We start from the raw sequence: 15380 nt of genomic DNA, 5'->3' as shown, positions 1-15380 counted from the left end.
TTTCCCGCGCTTGGGCAGTCACGTGAATGGCGCGATGACGTCATCGCGTTTTCCCAGCACCCGGCACTGCAGCTGGCCATTGCGGCTGAAGTCACGGGAGCGGGAGGCCGAGCTAGGCCGGCGATTGCCGCGGGAGCGGGAGGCCGAGCTAGGCTGGCGATTGTCGTGGGAGCGGGAGGCCGAGCTGGGCCGGCTCGTGTTTACCCACGTCATCGCGTTTGCCTGCGCTTAGGGCGGTCATGTGATGCGCGACGTGACGTCATCGCGTTAGCCCGCATTTGGGTGAGTCACGTGATGCGCGACGTGACGTCATTGTGTTAGGTCGCGTTCTTAAAGGGGCAATGCCCTGTGCATGCAAACTGTATATAAACATAGTTAAAGGGAATTATGTACAGGTAAGTAAGGGACACTCGGTGGTACCGCTACATGCACCCCCCCAGAATTCGCTTTAACGGACAAAGTCAAACGACGAGGTGGTCTGACGCGCCTGTCCAAAGGACTCCTGTAGTCTCAAGACGGAGACTGTTGGGTGGCTGGCGGTCTGGCGGGCGGTCGCACGTGGTGTGCCGTGTAGTCTCGAGGCGGAGGCTGCCGGGCGGCTGGCGGTCCGGTGGGCGGTCGCACTTGGCCTGCCGTAACGCCGATGGGTGTCCGACCTCATCGCGGCGGCTGTGCTGTTCCGCCGGGGCGGTGGAGGTCTAAATGTGCTGGACTGGAGCGGATCCTTACATGTGCCATGGCGAATAAGACGTATTCAGCCACGTGAAGGACCATAGACGTGTGACCTCTGCATCCCGTGGTTCGAAGCGGGCACCGGTGTGAAAAATCTGGCCGCCTCGGTGACTGGCAGGTTGAGCAGACGCGGACCATGGCTGTGTCAAAGCTGGAAAGAAAGTCCCCAGTCTGACGAAATCTGCAGGAACGCCGAACGGGCGATCCAGGAGGAAATAAACGTGGGTCTTGGCAGGTCGGTGAACTCGCCGACAGGCGAGTGAACTCTTCGGCAGTCGGGAACGCATGGAACGGTGCGTGCCGTAGTGCTACTACGGTAACACAGCAGAGAGTGAACCGTTGCTGCGTTAATCAGTGATCGGTGATGACAGCAAGTTTCGCGTGGCTGGTCGCGGCTGTGGGATGCCCATTAGACCCGGTCCTCGATGGTGGCAGAGTCAGAAGATGTTGATTTCGTTAGGGGGAAAACTGCCTGGAGGGCGGCAACGCTTCTCCCTCGCGCCGACTTGCGCATGGTGGCAAACAAAAACCAGCGGACTGATGAGCTGGTGCGGCGTCGGCGGGAGATGAGTCTTCGTGGTTCGTGAGGGATGGGTCCTCATGGTTCGCGAGGGATGGGTCCTCATGGTTCATGAGGGATGGGTCCTCATGGTTCGTGAGGGATGTGTCCTCGTGGTTCACGAGGGATGGGTCCTCGTGGTTCGCGAGGGATGGGTCCTCGCGGTTTGCGAGAGATGGGTCCTCGTGGTTCACGAGGGATGGGTCCTTGTGGTTCACAAGGGGTGCATCCTCGTGGTTTGTGGGGGTGAGTCCTCGTGGCATCTCCGCGGGGGCGCGCTCCGATCTTGTGGGCCCGAAAACCTGCTGTACCCGTGCTGTAAAGGTTTTATACTTGCTGTTCCGTCGTGGGGTTGTCGAAAAGGCGGACGCTCCGAAGGTCGGTAGAGCCGTTGAGTACGGAGACCGTATCCAGGTACATGGTCTGCGCCGTACCGATGTTGCACAGGGTGAACGGGGCTTCTACCAGGATAAAGCAGGAGGGCGGTTGTTGCTCCCAGTGTTGCGGTAGCTGAGCGAAACGGCTTTAGCTTCCATGCGTGCTTCTCGTGAAAATCGTTCACACTACTCGGGGTCCGGCTGCGCCGCTTTCGTGAAAAACATTCACGAAAAACGGGGTCCTCACGTTGTTGGTCAGCAATTGTAGGAATTGGTGTTTGTCAGTTGTTCTTGGTCGGTTGTTGTTCGTCGGGCTCTTCGTCTGTGAAAGGTTCAGGCTGTGCACTCCTTCCATGAAAAACGTTCACGGAGACGGGGTCACCAATTGTAGGTACTGATGATGTCCCATCCTCACGTCGATGGGTCACCAATTGTAGGTATTCGGGGTCACCTATATAGGTACTGGACGAATTCCTACTTAATAATCGCGTTCGACTCCAGGAAAACAACAAAAAGGTTTTTAATGCAAGAATAATCGAATTCCAGCATGTCGGTACAGGAGAGCCAGTAGGTAGGTCTTAACCCAGCGGGGATGCCACGAGGACTGAGTCGGCAGTCCCGTGGATTGCGTGATGACATCATCGCATTTTCCCGGCACCCGGCACTGCAGCTGGCCGTTGCGGCCGAAGTCGCGGGAGCGGGAGGCCGAGCTAGGCCGGAAATTTCCGTGGGAGCGGGAGGCCGAGCTAGGCCGGCGATTGCCGTGGGAGCGGGAGGCCGAGCTAGGCCGGCGATTATCGCAGGAGCGGGAGGCCAAGCTGGGCCGGCTCGCGTTTACCCGCGTCATCGCATTTGCCCGCGCTTAGGGCGGTCATGTGATGCGCGACGTGACGTCATCACGTTAGCCTGCATTTGGGTGAGTCACGTGATGCGTGACGTGATGTCATTGCGTTAGGTCGCGTTCTTAAAGGGGCAACGCCCCGTGCATGCAAACTGTATATAAACATAGTTAAAGGGAATTATGTACAGGTAAGTAAGGGACACTCGGTGGTACCGCTACACCATCAGCTAGAAGGTGAGAGATTTCTGTCTTGAAAAGGATCGATCACCTTGGCTGAAACATCGTGATTTAGTGACTATGGGCTTACATCGGGAGGAAAGATTGGCAAACAAGGAGGGCTCGTCGAGCGAAGCTGCCGAAAGCGCACAAAATGGTACTTTGGAAATAGTAAGCTCCGGCTTTGACCCTCCAAACTCGAAAGTGAGACTTTTGTGTTGTTTCTGGAAATCCTGTCCCAGGAGTACATCACTGCATAGGTCTTTGAGCACCCCAAGCCGGGTGGAGAAGTAAGTGCGGCCATTGAGAATAAGGTCAACAAGACAAAAGCCGGAAGAATTGGCGGTCAGTGTCGTCAGAGCCATTGCAATTTCCCTGTCCGAGGGGTAAATATGCAGTTTTAACTTACTGACAGCCCGCTCACTAATGAAGCTGTCAGAGCTGCATGAGTTGATTGGTGCGCTCAAAATGTGTCCATTTACCAAAACCTTCGTGGCTGCATGGGACAGACTTTGGGGAAAAACAGCTGTGATGGGAGGAGGGGCAGTTTTACCCTTGACAGTTGTAACCTTAGTAGTGGTTCTTGGGGGAGGAGCACTTTCATAGATAGCAGCTGTAACCTTAGTAGTGGTTCTAGGGGGAGGAGCAGTTTCATAGGTAGCAGCTGTAACCTTAGTAGTGGCTCTTGGGGGAGGAGCAGTTTTATAGATAGTAGCTGCAAAACTAACAGGAGCTCTCGACCAGTATACCTTAGAAAGGGGGCCTTTCTTACAAACAGTGGCTCCTGACTGGCATACCTTAAAAAAGTGACCTTTCTTGCTGCAATGATTGCAGGTTGTGTTATGAGCAGGACAAAATTTCCTAAAATGGAACGCACCTCCACAGAAGAAACACTTCCTTCCAGATTGCCAAGATGCCGCTAGGGCAGGGTCATCATCAGTGAAGGCTTCTAGGGTAGGATTGTCATCTGCTAAGTTAGAGTCATCATCAGTGAGGGCTTCCACCCGAGACCTATCGAAGGAGTCATTAAAAGTGATAGCAGCAGCCCGTGCATGAGGTAAAAGATATGTATCTGCATTCCTCTTTGCTAAGTCCAGGGAACATGCCTGGTCATAGGCAGCCTGTAACTCGAGGGTTTTATTCTCCAATAGGCGCTGGCCTATGAAGGGAGATGTAATTCCATTAATAAAGGAATTGCGAATTAGCTCCTTCTGGTACTGCTCAGCCATGACAGCTTTAAGGTTACAATCCTTGCTGAGCCTGCGAAGCTTTTGAAGGAATTCGTCAAGTGATTCCCCGGGTTATTGTCGAGTTGTGGCCAATAGATGCCGAGCAAAAATGTTGTTTGGGACCTTAACATATAGTCGCTGTAATATTAGGATAGCAGAGTCATAGTCTACACAGTCTTCAATATAGTCAAACACATGAGGAGATACATAATTGGTAAGTATCTCTAATTTAACAGGAACATTCTCACCACACACCCTGAGGAAGTTGCTGAAGATGCAATACCAGTGTTTCCATACCTTAGCAGTTGTAGGTGAATTTGGGTCCAGGTCAAGATGGGCGGGTCTGAGCAGTTTGTCCATGATGGATTGATTTCTACGCTGGAGTTCACTTCTGCAGTTGAAGTCATAGCTGGCTGTTCCCGAAATCCCTCAGAGCGTGGAGTCAATATGAAGTTGATTAAATTGACATAATAAAACTCACTACGCACTTGGTTTGAGTATAAAGCAAGGCTTTAAATCAACTTGTTTCAGAACATGGAGGTCTAGTTGTACTTCACTAGTTCCTGTCTTACAAAATGTCCCTGAAAAGCTGGGCCCACGCCCGAGTATTTATACTCCTTGGACGGCGCCACCAGCTGGCCGTCCAGCATTATTTCATGAGTAGTTTCTTGATGATAATGAGATTTATAACAGGAATATGATATTGTGGCAATAACGGAGACCTGGCTCAAAAAAAGGCAGGATTGGGTATTACATATTCCTGGTTATAAAGTGTTCAGGAAAGATAGGGAAGGAAAGATAGGAGGTGGTGTGGCAGTTTTGGTTAAGGAGAATGTTACAGTGCTGGAGAGAGAGGATGTCCTGGAGGGGTCAAGGACAGAATCTATATGGCTAGGGTTAAGAAATAATAGAGGTGCCATTACACTACTAGGTGTATTCTATTGACCAACAAATAGTGGGAAAGATATGGAGGAGCAAATTTGGAGAGAAATTACACAGAGGTGCAAGAACTATAGAGAAATGATAATGGGGGAATTCAACTATCCTAATATAGACTGGGATAGTAATAGTGTTAATGACAGAGAAGGGGAAGAATTTCTGAAGTGTGTTCAGGAGAACTTTCTTGATCAGTAGGTTTCCGGCCCAACGAGGGAGGAGGCATTGATGGATCTGGTTCTGGGGAATGAGGTAGGTCAAGTGGAGCAAGTGTCAGTAGGTGAACATTTAGGGATCAGTGATCATAGTATCATAAGGTTTAGATAAGCTATGGAAAAGGACAGGGAGCAATCTAGAGTAAAAATGTTTAACTGGGGGACGGCCAATTTCAGTGGGATGAGAACGGATCTGGCCCGGTTAAACTGGAATCAAAGATTAGCAGCAAAACTGTGATGGAACAATGGGCTGCCTTTAAAGAGGAAATAGTTCAGGTACAGTTGAGGTACATTCCCACAAGGGGGAAAGGCAGGGCAACTAAAGTCAGGGCTCCCTGGATGATGAAAGAGATAGAGAATATGATGAAGCAGAAAAAGAGCGCGTATGACAGATGTCAGGTTGCAAATACATCTGAGAATCAGGCTAAATATAGAAAGGTCAGAGGAGAAGTGAAAAAGAAACTAAGAGGGGCAAAGAGAGGGAATGAAAATAGAATGGCAGCCAACATAAAAGGTAATCCAAAAGTCTTCTATAGGCATATATAAATAATAAATGGGTAGTAAGAGGGCTGATTAGGGACACTGGATACTGCAAAGGCTATGGGCCCTGACAACATTCCGGCAATAGTACTGAAGACTTGTGCTCCAGAACTAGCTGCGCCCCTAGCCAAGCTGCTCCAGTACAGCTACAACACTGGCATCTACCTGGCAATGTGGAAAATTGCCCAAGTATGTCATGTCTACAAAAAGCAGGACAAATCCGACCCAGACAATTACCGTCCCATCAGTCTACTCTCAATCACCAGCAAAGTGATGGAAGGTGTCGTCGACAGCGCTATCAAGCGGCACTTACTCAGCAATAACCTGCTAACTGACGCCCAGTTTGGGTTCTGCCAGGGCCACTCAGCTCCTGACCTCATTACAGCCTTGGTCCAAACATGGACAAAAGTGCTGAACTCAAGAGGTGAGGTGAGAGTGACTGTCCTTGACATCAAGGCAGCATTTGATCGAGTGTGGCATCAAGGAGCCGTAGCAAAACTGAAGTCAATGGGAATCAAGGGGAAAACTCTCCATTGGTTGGAATCATACCTAGCACAAAGGAAGTTGGCTGTGGTTGTTGGAGGTCATTCATCTCAATCACATGACATCACTGCAGGAGTTCCTCAGGGCAGTGTCCTAGGCCCAACCATCTTCAGCTGTTTCATCAATGACCTTCCCTCCATCATAAGGTCAGAAGTGGGGATGTTCGCTGATGATTGCACACTGTTCAGCACCATTCAAGACTCGTCAGATACTGACGCAGTCCGTGTCCATATGCAGCAAGACCTGGACAACATTCAGACTTGGGCTGACAAGTGGCAAGTAACATTCGCACCACACAAGTGCCAGGCAATGACCATCTCCAACAAGCGAGACTCTAACCATCTCCCCTTGACATTCAATGGCATTACCACTATCAACATCCTGGGGGTTACCATTGATCAGAAACTGAACTGGACCAGCCATATAAATACTGTGGCTACAAGAGCAGGCCAGAGGCTGGGAATTCTGCGGCGAGTGTCTCACCTCCTGACTCCCCAAAGCCTTTCCACCATCTACAAGGCACAAGTCAGGAGTGTGATGGAATGCTCTCCACTTGCCTGGATGAGTGCAGCTCCAACAACACTCAAGAAGCTCGACACCATTCAGGACAAAGCAGCCTGCTTGATTGGCACTCCATCCACCACCTTCAACATTCACTCCCTCCACCACCGGCACACTGTGGCTGCAGTGTGTACCATCTACAAGATGCACTGCAGCAACTCGCCAAAGCTCCTTCAACAGCACCTTCCAAACCCGCGACCTCTACCACTTAGAAGGACAAGGGCAGCAGATGCATGGGAACATCACCACCTACAATTCCCCTCCAAGCCACACACCATCCTGACTTGGACCTGTATCGCCGTTCCTTCACTGTCGCTGGGCCAAAATCCTGGAACTCCCTTCCTAACAGCATTGTGGGTGTACCTACACCATATGGACTGCAGCGGTTCAAGAAGGCAGCTCACCACCATCTTCTCAAGGGCAATTAGGGATGGGCACTAAATGCAGGCCTAGCCAGCGACGCCCACATCCCATCAATGAAGAAAAATAAATAAATAAATAAAATAAAGGAGACCTATGCATGAAGGCAGAGGGTATGGCTGAGGTACTAAATGAGTACTTTGCATCTGTCTTCACCTAGGAAGAGGATGCTGCCACAGACATAGTGAAGGAGGAGGTAGTGGAGATATTTGATAGGATAAAAATGGTTAAAGATGAGGTATTAGAAAGACTGGCTGTACTTAAAGTAGATAAATCACCAGGAGTGGATGGGATGCATCCTAGGATGCTGAGGGAATTGAGGGAGGAAATCGCGGAGGTACTGGCCATAATATTCCAATCCTTCTTGGATACAGGGGTGGTGCCAGAGGACTGGTGAATTGCAAATGTTATGCCATTGTTCAAAAAAGCATGTAAGGATAAACCCAGCAACTACAGTCCAGTCAGTTTAACTTCAGTAGTGGGGAAGCTTTTAGAAACAGTAATCAGGGACAACATTAATAGTCACTTGGATAGGTATGGATTAGTTAAGGAAAGCCAGCACAGGTTTGTTAAAGGCAAATCGTGTTTAACCAACTTGATCAAGTTTTTTGATGAGGTAACAGAGAGGGTTGATGAGGGCAATGTGGTTGCCGTGGGGTACATGGGTTTCCAAAAGGCGTTTGACAAAGTGCCACATAATAGGCTAACCAGTAAAGTTGAAGCCCATGGAATAAAAGGAACAGTGGCAGCATGGATATGAAATTGGCTAAGTGACAGGAAACAGAGAGTAGTGGTGAATGGTTGTTTATCAGACTGGAGGAAGGTATACAGTAGTGTTCCCCAGGGGTCGGTTCTAGGACCACTGCTTTTCTTGATATATATTAATGACTTTGACTTGGGTGTACAGAGCACAATTTCAAAATTTGCAGATGACACAAAACTTGGAAGTACAGTGAACAGTGAGGAGGAGAGTGATAGACTTCAGGAAGACATAGACAGGCTGGTGAAATAGGCGGACATGTGGCAGATGAAATTTAACGCAGAAAAGTGTGAAGTGATACATTTTGGTGGAAAGAATGAGGAGAGGACATGTAAACTAAATGGTACAATCCTAAAGTGGGTGCACAAACAGAGAGACCTAGGGGTATGTGTGCACAAATCATTGAAGGTGGCAGGGCAGGTTGAGAAAGCAGTTAAAAAGGCTTACGGGACCCTGGTCTTAATAAATAGAGGTATCGAGTACAAAAGTGTGGAAATGATGATGAAACACTGGTTCGGCCCCAACTGGAGTACTGTGTCCAATTCTGGGCACCACACTTCAGGAAGGATGTGAAGGCCTTAGAGAAGGTGCAGAAAAGATTTATGAGAGTGATTCCAGGAATGAGGGACTTCAGTTACCTTGATAGACTGGAGAAGCTGGGGTTGTTCTCCTTGGAGCAGAGAAGATTGAGAGGAGATTTGATAGAGGTGTTCAAAATCATGAGGGGTCTAGACAGAGTAGATAGAGAGAAGCTGTCCCCATTGGTGGAAGGGTCGAGAACCAGAGGACACAGATTTAAGGTGATTGGCAGAAGAACCAAAGGTGACATGGGGAAAAACTTTTTACGCAGTGAGTGGTTAGAATCTGGAATGCACTGCCTGAAAGGGTGGTGGAGGCAGATTCAATCGTGGCTTTCAAAAGGGAATTGGATGAGTACCTGAAGAACAAAAATTTGCAGGGCTACGAGGGAAGGGTGGGGGAGTGGGACTAGCTGAAGTGCTCTTGCAGAGAGCCGGCACGGGCTCAATGGGCCGAATGGCCACATTCTGTGCTGTAACCATTCTATGATTCTATGAACACGTTAAACCTTCATAGAATAATTACCAGTCATTTTTGGACTGGAATCTTAACCCTGCCGTTTCACTTTCAGTCAGGATCAGATCGCAGTTTGACACCAATCTCTGATTTGACAGCACGCTTCCAGCATTCACCATTGTTCTTCCTGACTCTAAACACAGTTGTAAAGGAGCCTTCTGTTCCATGCCTAGAAGCTCTGACCCATGGAAGAGAGCGTCTGGGACACATTACTTACAGGCCTCAAGATTAACCTGCAAGGGGACATTGCTGTCATGAAGAGAGACGAGAAAGACCAAAGTGCCATTTGCCCCTCTCAGTGTGGCCCTGAAGGACTGTGTCCAGGCTGTAGTTCTGTTCCGGCCGTACGATCCTCCCCCAGATTGTCCTTTCTGAGCTCCAGCCAGGTGATGCTAAACATTCAGGTGGGAACGTCAAAAATCCACAACAACGTGTTTAAAGCAAAGCTGATTTATTTCACACTAGCTGGAGTGCCCGGCGGTGCCGAGGCTTTTTTGAGGGCATGTCGTTGTTGGAAGAGAGAGAGAGAGCAACTGGGGGGGAAGAGAGAGAGAGAGAGCGACTGGGGGGAAAAGAGAGAGAGAGAGCGACTGGGGGGGAAGAGAGAGAGAGAGCGACTGGGGGGAAGAGAGAGAGAGAGCGACTGGGGAGGAAGAGAGAGAGCGAGCGACTGGGGGGGAAGAGAGAGAGAGAGCGACTGGGGAGGAAGAGAGAGAGCGAGCGACTGGGGGGGAAGAGAGAGAGAGAGCGACTGGGGGAAGAGAGCGAGCGACTGGGGGGGAAGATAGCGAGCGACTGGGGGGGAACAGAGAGAGCGACTGGGGGGGAAGAGAGAGAGCAACTGGGGGGTAGAGAGAGAGCGACTGGGGAGGAAGAGAGCGAGCGACTAGGGGGGAAGAGAGAGAGAGAGCGACTGGGGGGGAAGAGAGAATGCGACTGGGGGGAAGAGAGAGAGCGACTGGGGAGGAAGAGAGCGAGCGACTAGGGGGGAAGAGAGAGAGAGAGCGACTGGGGGGGAAGAGAGAGAGAGACGGGGGAAGAGAGAGAGAGAGACGGGGGGAAGGTGGCCCGATGGACCCCTGCGAAGGAAGGAAGAAGGTAAGCTCTCCCTCCCTGTCCCGTCCCCTCACTCTTTCCCTCCCTCACCCTCTCTCTCCCTCCCATCTCTCCCTGCTTTACTCTCTCTCCCCTCCCCCTCTCCCCCTGTCCTCTCCCTCCCCCTCTCCTCACCCTCTCCCTCCCTCACCCTCTCTCTCCCTCTCCCTGTCTCTCCCTGCTTTACTCTCTCTCCCTCCCCCCCCTTGTCCTCTCCCTCCCTCACCCTCTCCCCACCCTCTCTCTCTCTCCCCTCTCCCTCCTTGCCCCCCTCCTCTCTCTCCTCCTTGCCCCTCTCCTCACTCTCCTCCTCTCCCCTCCCCCTCTCTCCCTGTCCTCTCCCTCTCCTCCCTTCCTATTTCTCTGTTTCTCTGACGTCTGTCTGTTGACTGTTCCCCTCTGCTACTCCAGGCCCCGCCGTCCGCCCGCTCTCCGGGGCAAGGTAAGAGCCGGGCTCCAGCCCCACACCAACACCACCAGGGATCAGCACCCGGGGAACCCTCCCACCGCCCAACGTGAACAACAAACACCCTCCTCACCTGTCATGGAGTTGAAGTTTCTGAAACGGCCATGGTGCCCCGGGCCTCTTCCCCCGTGCATTCAGGAGGCGCGGGGAAGAGAGAGAGAGAGACTGGGGGAGAGAGTGAGATGCCGCCGTGCACCTGCTCCGCAGAGCTCCGTGCCACCACCGCCGCACCAGCCTTTACTAAGATGGCGGCAGTTGCGACGCTCAGCTGAGGCCCGCCCCTCCAGCCTTCACAAAGATGGCGGCGATCGGGGGCCGCTTGTTGACTGGGGCCGGGAGATGCCTAGCTCGGGCATGGGTGCAGAGGAGAGGCCGAGGCTTCGAGGCCTACAAAAACGGTGAAAGGTAGGAAAATTATAGAGGTTAGAGAAAAGATGTACAAATTAATTAACTTTTTTAAAAAACAATTTGTGTTTTAAAAGCAACTTTTTTTTTGCTGGAAATGTATATTTGAAAAGAAACACGCAGAAAGCGGGAAAAAGAAATGAACAGTTTGGAATCAAGATGGCGGCCGCTCACCTCGGTTCAGAACGATAAGGCCCGCCCACACACGCACCGATTGGTTGACCGTCATGTCACCGAAGCGTAGGATTGCTCAATCGTCCTGTTGCTCGACTCTAGGAGGGCCCGCCCGCACGCAAGACGAACCCGCCCCCCGCCACACAGCGATTGGTCGACCGTCGGGTCGCTCTGACCGTATGATTGGTCGACCTTAATGTCACTCTATGCTGTCACTTCTATGCTAATGAGCGGATAATGAGCGGAATTTTGAACGTTTTTTAGATACCGCGGGCCGCAATTTTTGTCTCGCCGAAACGTAAATACGCTTATGACCGTTCCGGAATCGTAAGGTTTCTTTTGATGTAACGCACATGTAGGTAAGCTCTATAACTTTAGAGTGTATAGCCGGACAGACTCACCGAAGGACAGACAGACAGACAGACAGATGTATCCTTTTATATATATAGATAGATAGCTGAAGTGCCCGGCGGTGCCGAGGGTCTTTTGAGGGCATGTTGTTGTTGGAAGAGAGAGAGAGAGCGACTGGGGGGAAGAGAGAGAGCGACGGGGGGAACAGCGAGAGCGACTGGGGGGAAGAGAGAGAGCAACTGGGGGGAAGAGAGAGAGCGACTGGGGAAGAGAGAGAGCGACTGGGGGAAGAGAGAGAGCGACTGGGGGAAAAGAGAGAGCGACGGGGAAGAGAGAGCGCGACTGGGGGGAAGGGGGGGAAGGGGAGGGGGGGAAGGGAGTGGAGGAGGGGGGAAAAGAGGGGGGGAAGGGGGGAAAGGGGAGGGGGGAAGGGAGGAGGGGAGGAGGGGGAAGGAGGTGGGGAAAGAGGGGGGAAGGGGGGGAGGTGGAGGAGGGAGGGGGGGTGGGGGGAGGAGAGGGGGAGTCCCCGAGCCCCGGCCCCGATCTCGCGATGTCCCGCCCCCCGATCTCCTGATGTCCCGCCCCCTGATCTCCCGATGTCTCGCCCCCCCGATCTCCCATCCCCCGATCTCCCGCCCCCCCGATCTCCCGATGTCCCGCCCACGATCTCCCGATGTCCCGCCCCCCGATCTCCCGATGTCCCGCCCCCCGATGTCCCGCCCCGCGATCTCCCGATGTCCCGCCCCCCGATGTCCCGCCTCCCAATCTCCCGCCCCCCGATCTCCCGTCCCCCGACCTCCCGATGTCGCGAGCCCCGCCCCCGATGTCCCGAGCCCCGCCGCCCGATGTCCCGAGCCCCGCCCTCCCGAGCACCGGCCTCCCGCTCGCCGGAGCCCCGCCCTCCCGCTCTCCGGAGCCCCGTGACGGGGGCGGGGGGGGGAGCTTAGCAGAAGCCGTGGGACAATTACCTAGCTCAGGCGTGGCTGGGCAGGAGAGGCCCAGGCTTTGAGGCCTAGGTTCTGAGGCCTTACAAAAACGGGGAAAGGTAGGAAAAAGAATCTTCAGGTTAGAGAAAATATTTACAAATGAATGAAGTTTTTTTAAAAACAATTTAATAAAAGCAATTTTTTTTTGCTGGAAATGTAGGTTTGAAAAGAAAAACACAGAAAGCGGGAAAAAGAATGGAATCAAGATGGCTGACATTCACCTCGGTTCAGAACGATAAGGCCCGCCCTAACACACACCGATTGGTTGACCGTCAGGTCACCGAAGCATAGGATTGGTCAATTGTCCCGTCACTCGACTGTAGGAGGGCCCGCCTGCACGCGCCAGGAACCCGGCGTACGATTGGTCGACGTCGACGTCACTCTATTGCTAATGAGCGGATAATAAGATGCTAATGAGCGGAATTTTGAACGTTTTTTGGATACCGCGGGCGCAATTTTTGCCCGGCCGAAATGTAAATATGCTTACGACCGTTTTGGAATGGTAAGCTTTCTTTTGATGTAACGCACGCGTAGGTACGCTCTATAACTTTCGAGTGTATAGTCGGACAGACGCACACCGAAGGACAGACAGACAGATGTATCCTTTTTATATATATAGATAGAAGATAGATATATCCAAAATATTAAACTCCAGCCCAGTTACAGGGGTTATTAACATCAGCAGAAACAAAGCCCAACTGTCAGAGTGAACACGATTCTGTCCAGGATGTGATTAACACCAGCAATAACATCAGAATCCAACACCTGCAGTCACTTGTGAACTCGCTGGTGTCTCAGCAGGTGGGATTACTGAGTGAATCCGTTCCCACACTCAGAGCAGGTGAACGGCCTCTCCCCAGGGTGAACTCGATCGTGTTGCAGAAGGTCGGCTGAATGAGTGAATCCCTTCCCACACGCAGTGCAGGTGAACGGTCTCTCCCCGGTATGAGTGCGCTGGTGTACAGTGAGTTCAGATGATTGCCTGAACCCATGCCCACAGTGCGAGCACCTGAATGGTCTCTTGTCAGTGTGAACACGTTGATGGCGCATCACTTCCCTGGAACTTTTATAGCACTTCCCGCAGTCCGGGCATTTAAAAGGTCTCTCGTCAGTGTGAACTCACTGGTGTGTCAGCGGGTTGGATGAATTACTGAATCCCTTCCCACACTCAGAGCAGGTGAACGGCCTCTCCCCAGTGTGAACTCGCTGGTGTGTCAGCGGGTTGGATGAATTACTGAATCCCTTCCCACACTCGGAGCAGGTGAACATTCTCTCTCCAGTGTGAGTGCGCTGGTGTACAGTGAGGTGAGATGATCGCCTGAAGCCAGGCCCGCAGTGAGAGCACCTGAACGGTCTCTCGTCAGAGTGAACACATTGATGGCGCGTTCATTCCCTGGAATTTTTAAAGCACATCCCGGATTCCTGGCATTTAAAAGGTCTCTCGTCAGTGTGAACTCGCTGGTGCATCAGCAGGTGGGACGAACACGTGAATCCCTTCCCACACTCGGAGCAGGTGAACGGCCTCTCCCCGGTTTGAACTCGCTGGGTGTGTCAGCAGGTCGGATGAATCGGAGTATCCCTTCCCACACGGTTTCTCCCCGGTGTGACTGTGCTTGTGTCTCGACAGGCCAGAGGATCGGCTGAAGCCTCGTTCACACAGAGAACATGTGTATGTCTCTCCCCGCTCTGAACAGTGCTTTCTGCTTCCATGCTCAAAAGTCCTGATGAATCGAGTGACTCTGTCAGATCTTGAAGTGATGTTTGGTTTGAGTTTCCCGTCTGAAAATCCTCCCCTTCTAACACCCTGCAAAATTAATATAAAACAGGAAAAAGGGAGGGTGAGAGAGAACTCATAAAAACATAAAGGCAGGTTGTGAAATTGAGCTGAATGAATCTGGGAATTTGTGGGGCCGGCACTAGAAAAAAGTGACCATGAAAGCTGCCGGATTGTCATAAAAACCCAACTGATTCACTAATTTCCTTCACCACACAGACTGCAGAGGTTCAAGAAGGAGGCCCAGCACAACCTTCTCAACGGGCAACTGGGGACTGGCAATATATGCTGGCCTTGCTACTGACACCCACATCGAATGAATTTAAAACATCTGTATATATAAAATGGATTGAAAGCCTCGACAGAAAAACGATAATCTTTGACACTGTACAGACAGTGTCTGTTTAGCAACTTAATCACCCCGAGAATCCATCTCCCTTCACAGTCTCACATTGGAAATTGTTGGCTCAGAAGTACTGGGGGTTAAACCCAGCAGCTTCTCCCCCCTCTCCACTCCAGCTCAAACTGATGCAACAAGAAAGCCCTACACAGGAGGCCAGGGACCGAGTCCTACGTCCACCGCCCACCCTGATGCTAACCGGCTCTGAGTTGCTCCCTCTGCTGTATAAATGCAAGCTGTTGTGTTTCTTGTCTGGGGGAGGGGCTGCACCCGGGGGTTAATGGTGCCGGGGTCCTGGGCACACGTCCGCCGGCTCTGACTCGGGGCCTGAGACCCACACTCGGTGTTGCTGAGGGATTCCAACCCTGGGACTGTACATGGCGATTCTAACCCTGGGACTGGACATGGGGATTCCAACCCTGGGACTGTACATGGGGATTCCAACCCTGGGACTTGACATGGGGATTCCAACCCTGGGACTGTACATGGCGATTCTAACCCTGGGACTGTACATGGGGATTCTAACCCTGGGACTGTACATGGGGATTCTAACCCTGGGACTGTACATGGGGATTCCAACCCTGGGACTACACATGGGGATTCCAACCCTGGGACTGCACATGGGGATACCAGCCCTGGGATTGTACATGGGGATTCCAAACCTGGGACTTAACATGGGGATTCCAACCCTCGGACTGTACATGG

General features: G+C 51.9%; 1 pseudogene; it reads right to left on the bottom strand.

Annotated features, from left to right (window-relative positions):
- Positions 1-13088: 13088 nt before the first annotated feature.
- LOC147119731 (uncharacterized) overlaps positions 13089-15380 on the bottom strand; it is a 178073-nt pseudogene continuing 175781 nt past the window's right edge.

This window comes from Somniosus microcephalus, chromosome 4 (genome assembly GCF_052327205.1).
Source record: "Somniosus microcephalus isolate GS21.2 chromosome 4, FLI_Smic_1.0, whole genome shotgun sequence".
NCBI classification, from domain to species: Eukaryota; Metazoa; Chordata; class Chondrichthyes; order Squaliformes; family Somniosidae; genus Somniosus; species Somniosus microcephalus.
The sequence above is the reverse complement of the archived record's forward strand: the minus strand, read 5'-3'. Positions and strand labels throughout refer to the sequence as shown.